Below are 8309 nucleotides of genomic sequence, written 5' to 3' on the forward strand. Positions count from 1 at the left end.
CCCCCAAGGCCTTCTCCGGCTGCATGGGTCCTGAGGTTAGGCCCCACCCTACATTCAAACGTCACCCCACCTAGGCCCTGCCCCACCCTAAACCCCACCCCTGCCTAAGTTCCCCTCCCCACCCGGCCTAAACTCCTCCCCCCATAGCCAAGGCCTTTTTTTTTTCTTTCTTTCTTTTTTCTTCTTTTAGGTTGGGGTTTAGTTTTACATTGTGGTCGCGGATTCATTTGTATATATTTTTTCTAATCTTTTATTTTTCTTATTTCATTCTTTATACTTTTATTTTTCTGCTCCTTTTGGCTTGTTGCCCCCTTTTTTATTTTCTCTTTTCTGCTGTGGTTTTGTTCTACCTTGTTGCAGTTGTTTCAATTATATTTTTATTTTTCCTAATATATATATAGTTTAATTAATTTATTTATTTATTTATTTTTGGCTGTGTTGGGTCTTCGTTTCTGTGCGAGGGCTTTCTCTAGTTGCGGCAAGCGGGGGCCACTCTTCATCGCGGTGCACGGGCCTCTCACTATCGCGGCCTTTCTTGTTGCGGAGCACAGGCTCCACATGCGCAGGCTCAGTAGTTGTGGCTCAGGGGCCTAGTTGCTCCGTGGCATGTGGGATCTTCCCAGACCAGGGCTCGAGCCCATGTCCCCTGCATTGGCAGGCAGATTCTCAACCACTGCACCACCAGGGAAGCCCTCTAATATATCTTTTATCTTTCTAATTTTATTTTATTTTTTATTCAGCAGTTATTGTACTGCTCCTTTTTTTCTTTTTTTGCCATGCCATGAGGCTTGTGGGATCTTGGTTCTCAAGCTGGAGGTCGGGCCCAAACTCCTGTAGTGGGAGCACCAACTCCAAACTGCTGGACTAACAGAGAACCTCAGACCCCAGGGAATATTAATTGGAGTGAGGCCTCCCGGAGGTCCTCATCTTGGCACCAAGACCGGGCTCTACCCAACTGCCTGCAAACTCCAGTGCTGGACGCCTCAGGCCAAACAACCAGTAAGACAGGAATACAGCCCCACCCATCAAAAAACAAAAAATGAGCTTTTTTTTTTCTTGTGGGAGCCGCCAGGTTGAGGGGAGCATGGCCTTCTCCTCTCCCCACCATGGCATGTGCTCGTCCACTGATATCAGTGTACTCTGAAAAGGGGAGTCATCTGGCAAAAATCTCACTTTGTCTGCTGTGTTCAAGTCTCCCATTCGACCAGATATTGTGAACTTTGTTCACACCAACTTGTGCAAAAACAACGGACAGCCCTATGCTGTTGGTGAATTAACAGGTCATCAAACCGGTTCTGAGTCTTGGGGTACTGGCAGAGCTGTGGCTCGAATTCCCAGGGTTTGAGGTGGTGGCACTCACCATTCTGGCCAGGGTGCTTTTGGAAATATGTGTCATGGGGGCCGCATGTTTGCTCCAACCAAGACCTGGCAACGTTGGCACCGCAGTGTGAATACAACACAGAAGCGATATGCCATCTGCTCTGCACTGGCTGCCTCGGCTTTACCAGAGCTGGTCATGTCTAAAGGTCATAGTATAGAGGAAGTTCCTGAACTTCCTTTGGGGATTGAAGATAAAGTTAAAGTCTACAAGAAGACCGAGGGGGCTGTTTTGCTCCTGAAGAAACTTAAGGCCTGGAATGATATCAAAAATGTCTACACCTTGCAGCGAATGAGAGCTAGCAAAGGCAAAATGAGAAACCGTTGCCGTATCCAGCACAGGGGACCCTGCATCATCTATAATGAGGACAATGGTATCATCAAGGCCTTCAGAAACATCCCTGGAATTACTCTGCTTAATGTAAGCAAACTGAACATTTTGAAACCTGCTCCTGGTGGGCATGTGGGACGTTTCTGCATTTGGACTGAAAGTGCTTTCTGCAAGTTAGATGAGCTGTGTGGCAGTTGGCATAAAGCTGCCTCCCTCAAGAGTAACTACAACCTCCCCATGCACAAGATGCTCGTTTAAGACCTTAGCAGAATCTTGAAAAACCCAGAGATCCAAAGAGCCCTCCGAGCACCACACAAGAAGATTCATTGCAGTCCTGAAGAAGAATCCACTGAAAAATCTGAGAATCATGTTGAAGCTAAACCCATATGCAAAGACCATGTGCCGGAACACCATTCTTCACCAGGCCAAGAATGACAAAATCCGGATGGATAGGGCAGCAGTAGCACTAGAAGCCAAATCAGATGAGAAGGGGATTGCAGGCAAGAAGCCTGTGGTGGGAAAGAAAGGAAAGGAGGCTGTTTGCATTAAGAAGCTGAAGAAGCCAAAGAAGCCTTTGGTGGGAAAAAAGTCTTCAGTGACCAAGAAACCAGCAGCTGAAAAGAAGCTCACTAAAAAGAAGCCCACAGAAAAGAAAACCACCACAGAGGAAAAGAAGGCTGCTGCATAAACTTAAATTTGTTTATTCGGTAAAGGTCAAATCATTTTGGACACTAATTTTGAATAAAGACCTGATCAAAGAGGCAGTGAGAAATAAAAAAGAAAGAAATGACAAAAAAAATATGTTACAGATAAAGGATCAAGGCAAAAACCTACAAGACCAAATAAATGAAGATGAAATAGGCAACCTACCTGAAAAAGAATTCAGAGTAATGATAGTAAAAATGATCCAAAATCTCAGAAACAGAATGAAGATACAAGAAACATTTAACAAGGATCTAGAAGAACTAAAGAGCAAACAAACAGTGATGAACAACACAATAACTGAAATTTAAAATACTCTAGAAGGAATCAATAGCAGAATAACTGAGGCAGAAGAACGGATAAGTGAGCTGTAAGATAAAATGGTGGAAATAGCTACTGGGGAGCAGAATAAAGAAAAAATAATGAAAAGAATTAAGGACTGTCTCAGAGACCTCTGGGACAACATTAAATGCACTAACATTCGAATTATAGGGATCCCAGAAGAAGAAGAGAAAAAGAAAGGGTCAGAGGAAATATTTGAAGAGATTATTGTCAAAAACCTCCCTAACATGGGAAAGGAAATAGTCAATCAAGTCCAGGAAGCACAGAGAGTCCAATACAGGATACACCCAAAGAGAAACACACCGACACATATTAAACTATCAAAAATTAAATGCAAAGAAAAAATATTAAAAGCAGCAAGTGAAAAGCAACAAAAAACATACAAGGGAATCCCCATAAGGTTTAACAGCTGATCTTCCAGCAGAAACTCTGCAGGCCAGAAGGGAGTGGCAGGACATATTTAAAGGGACAAAAGGGAAGAACTTACAACCAAGATTACTCTACCCAACAAGGATCTCATTCAGATTTGACAGAGAAATAAAAAGCTTTACAGACAAGCAAAAGCTATGAGAATTCAGCACCACCAAACCAGCTTTACAACAAATGATAAAGGAACTCCTCTAAGTGGGAAACACAAGAGAAGAAAAAGACCCAGAAAAACAAACCCAAATCAATTAAGAAAATGGTACTAGGAACATATATATCAATAATCACCTTGAATGTAAATGGATTAAATGCTCCAACCAAAAGACACAGACTGGCTGAATGGATACAAAAACATGACCCTTATATTTAAGAAACCCACTTCAGACCTAGGGACACATACAGACTGAAAGTGAGGAGACGGAAAAAGATATTCCATGCAAATGGAAATCACAAGAAAGCGGGAGTAGCAATACTCATATCAGATAAAATAGACTTTAAAATAAAGACTGTTACAAGAGAGAAGGAAAGGACTTCCCTGGTGGTGTAGTGGTTAAGAATCTGCCTACCACAGCAGGGGACATGGATTCAAGCCCTGGTCCGGGAAGATCCCACATGCCGCAGAGCAACTAAGCCCATGGGCCACAAATACTGAGCCTGTGGTCTAGAGCCCATGAGCCTAGAGCCCATGCTCCACAACAAGAAAAGCCACCACAGTGAGAAGCCCGTGCACCACAACAAAAAGTAGCCCCCACTCACCACAACTGGAGAAAGCCCATACAGCATCGAAGACCCAACACAGCCAAAAACTAAATAATAAAAATAAAATAAATATTTTTTTTAAAAAAGAGATAAGGAAGGACACTACATAATGATTAAGGGATCAATCCAAGAAGAAAACATAACAATTATAAATATTTATGCACCCAACATAGGAGCACCTCAATACATAAGGCAAAGACTAACAGCCATAAAAGGAGAAATCAACAGCAACACAATAATAGTGGGGGACTTTAATACCTCACTTACACCAATAGACAGACCATCCAGACAGAAAATAAATAAGGAAACACAAGCTTTAAGTGACACAATAGACCAGATAAACTTAATTGATATTTTTAAGACATTCCACCTGAAAGCAGAAGAATATACTTTCTTCTCAAGTACACACGGAACATTCTCTAGATTAGATCACCTCTTGGGTCACAAATCAAACCTCAGTAAATTTAAGAAAACTGAAATCATATCAATAATCTTTTCTGACCACAACACTAGGAGACTAGATATCAATTACAGGGAAAAAAAGTAAAAAATACAAACACATGGAGGCTAAACAGTGCACTGCTAAATAACCAAGAGATCACTGAAGAAATCAAAGAAGAAATCAAAAACTACCTAAAAAAAAAAAGACAACAAAAACATGATGATCCAAAACCTATGGACGCAGCGAAAGCAGTTCTAAGAGGGAAGTTCATAGCAATTCAACCTCACCTGAAGAAACAAGAAAAATCTCAAATAAACAATCTAACCTTACCCCTAAAGCAACTAGAAAAAGAAGAATAAAGAAAACCCAAAGTTAGTAGAAGGAAAGAAATCATAAAGATCAGAGCAGAGATAAATGAAATAGAAATGAAGAAAACAATAGCAAAGATCAATAAGACTAAAAGTTGGTTCTTTGAGAAGATAAACAAAATTGATAAACCGTTAGCCAGACTCATCAAGAAAAAAAGGGAGAGGACTCAAATCAATAAAATTAAAAATGAAAAAGGAGAGGTTACAACTGACACCACAGAAATACAAAAAATCATAAGAGATTACTACAAGCAACTATATGCCAATATAATGGACAACCTGGAAGAAATGGACAAATTATTGGAAAAGTACAACCTTCCAATGTTGAACCAGGAAGAATTAGAAAATATAAACAGACCAATCACAGGTAATGAAATTGAAACTAATTAAAAATCTTCCAACAAACAAAAGTCCAGGACCAGATGGCTTCACAGGCAAATTGTATCAAACATTTAGAGAAGAGTTAACACCTATCCTTCTCAAACTCTTCCAAAAAATTGTGGAGGGAGGAACACTCCCAAACTCTTTCTGAGGCCACCACCACCCTGATACCAAAACAAGACAAATATCACAAACAAAGAAAATTATAGACCAATATCACTGATGAACATAGACACAAAAATCCTCCACAAAATACTAGCAAACAGAATCCAACAACACATTAAAAGGATCATACACCGTGATCAAGTGGGATTTATCTCAGAGATGCAAGGATTCTTCAATATATGCAAAACAATGTGATACACCATATTAACAAATTAAAGAATAAAAACCATATGCTCATCTCAAGGGATGCAGAAAAAGCATTTGACAAAATTCAACACTCATTTATGATAAAAAAAAATCTCCAGAAAGCGGGCATAGAAGGAACCTACCCCAACATAATAAAAGCCATATATGACAAACCCACAGCAAATATCATTCTCAATAGTGAAAAACTGAAAGCATTTCCTCTAAGATCAGGAACAAGACAATGATGTCCACTCTCACCACTATTATTCAAAATAGTATTGGAAGTCCTAACCACAGCAATCAGAGAAGAAAAAGAAATAAAAAGAACACAAATTGGAAAAGAAGAAGTAAAACTGTCACTGTTGCCGATGACATGATACTATACATAGAAAATCCTAAAGACGCCACCAGAAAACTACAAGAACTAATCAATGAATTTGGTAAGGTTGCAGGATACAAAATTAATGCACAGAAGCCTTTTGCATTCCTATACACTAACAATGAAAGATCAGAAAGAGAAAGTAAGGAAACAATCCCATTTACCATCACAACAAAAAGAGAAAAATACCTAGGAATAAACCTACCTAAGGAGGCAAAAGACCTGTACTCAGAAAACTATAAAACACTGATGAACTAAATCAAAGATAGCATAAACAGATGGAGAGATATACCGTGCTCCTGGATTGGAAGAATCAATATTGTGAAAATGACTATACTACCCAAAGCAATCTACAGGTTCAGTGCAATCCCTATCAAATTACCAATGGCATTTTTCACAGAACTAGAACAAGAAATTTTACAATTTTTATGGAAACACAAAGACCCCGAATAGCCAAAGCAATCTTAAGAAAGAAAAACGGAGCTGGAGGAATCAGGCTCCCTGACTTCAGACTATACTACAAAGCTACAGTAATCAAGATAGTATGGTACTGGCACAAAAACAGAAATATAGATCAATGGAACAGGATAGAAAGCCCAGAGATAAACCCACGCAGATATGGTCATCTTATCTTTGACAAAGGAGGCAAGAATGTACAATGGAGAAAAGACAGCCTCTTCAATAAGTGGTGCTGGAAAAAATGGATAGATCCATGTAAAAGAATGAAATTAGAACACACCCTAACCCCATACTCAAAAATAAACTCAAAATGGATTAAAGACCTAAACGTAAGGCCAGACACTATAAAACTCTTAGAGGAAACCATAGGCAGAACACTCTATGACATAAATCACAGCAAGATCTTTTATGACCCACCTCCTAGAGTAAGCGAAATAAAAACAAAAATAAACCAAGGGGAACTAATGAAACTTAAGCCTCTTGCACAGCAAAGGAAAACATAAAGAAGATGAAAAACAAACTTCAGAGTGGGAGAAAATATTTGCAAACGAAGCAACTGACAAAGGATTAATCTCCAAAATATACAAGCAACTCATGCAGCTCAATATCACAAAAACAAACAACCCAATCCAAAAATGGGCAGAGACCTAAATAGACATCTCTCCAAAGAAGACATACAGATGGACAACAAATACATGAAAAGATGCTCAACATCACAAATCATTAGAGAAATGCAAATCAAAACCACAATGAGGTGTCCCCTCACACCAGTCAGAATGGCCATCATCAAAAAATCTACAAACAATAAATGCTGGAGAGGGTGTGGAGAAAAGGGAACTCTCCTGCACTGTTGGTGGGAATGTAAATTGATACAGTCACTATGGAGAACAGTATGGAGGTTCCTTAAAACACTAAAAATAGAACTACCATATGACCCAGCAATCCCACTACTGGAGATATACCCTGTGAAAATCATAATTCAAAAAGATACATGTACCACAGTGTTCATTGCAGCACTATTTACAGTAGCCAAGACATGGAAGCAAACTAAATGTCCATCAACAGATGAACGGATAAAGAAGATGTGACACATATATACAATGGAATATTACTCAGCCATAAAAAGGAACAAAACTGAGTTATTTGTAGTGAGGTGGATGGACCTAGAATCTGTCATACAGAATGAAGTAAGTCAGAACGAGAAAAAACAAATACCGTATGCTAAAGCATATATATGGAATTTTAAAAAACGGTACAGATGAACCTATTGGCAGGGCAGGAATATAGATGCAGATGTAGAGAACAGACTTAAGGACATGGCGGGGGAGGGGGAAGCTGGGATGAAGTGAGAGAGTGGCATGGACATGTATACACTACCAAATGTAAAATAGATAGCTAGTGGGAAGCAGCCGCATAGCACAGGGAGATCAGCTTGGTACTTTGTGACCACCTAGAGGGGTGGGATAGGGAGGGTGGGAGGGAGAAGCAAGAGGGAGGGGATGGGGGATATATGTATACATATAGCTGATTCACTCTGTTGTACAGCAGAAACTAACACAACATTGTAAAGCATTTATACTCCAATAAAGATGTGAGAAAAAGAAGAGTGAGTATAAGAGAGTTTGGACTGGAACTGGGAACATGAGACTCATCAGAAAACTAAGTAAAGGCATGGGGCTGAGATGGGAGGATCAAATGGAAACCAAACACTAATCCCTGGGACCATTAGCCACCTTCCCCAGCCCTCTGCCAGGTAGCTAAATTCCAGACAAGTCAGGGAGAACAGTACTTGGTTGGGTTTGAGTTAAGGTTAGGTACAGGGAAGGATTCAGGTCACTACATCTAGCTGAACCCAAGCGATCATAAGCTCTGTTCTGATGGTACAGGCACACAACCAACGTGAGCTATAAAATAATCATATTCAAAGCTGTGCATGTGAGAGACAGAGATTAAGGACTTTGAGAAGGAGAGATTATCCTGGATTGTCCAAGT

The 8309-nt window shown here is 39.9% G+C and overlaps 1 pseudogene; it reads left to right on the plus strand.

The window, feature by feature from the left end:
- The first annotated feature begins 1070 nt into the window (after window positions 1-1070).
- LOC131760014 (large ribosomal subunit protein uL4 pseudogene) lies at window positions 1071-2449 on the plus strand (annotated as a pseudogene).
- Window positions 2450-8309: the final 5860 nt, after the last annotated feature.

Source organism: Kogia breviceps, chromosome 7, assembly GCF_026419965.1.
Source record: "Kogia breviceps isolate mKogBre1 chromosome 7, mKogBre1 haplotype 1, whole genome shotgun sequence".
Lineage (NCBI taxonomy): Eukaryota > Metazoa > Chordata > Mammalia > Artiodactyla > Physeteridae > Kogia > Kogia breviceps.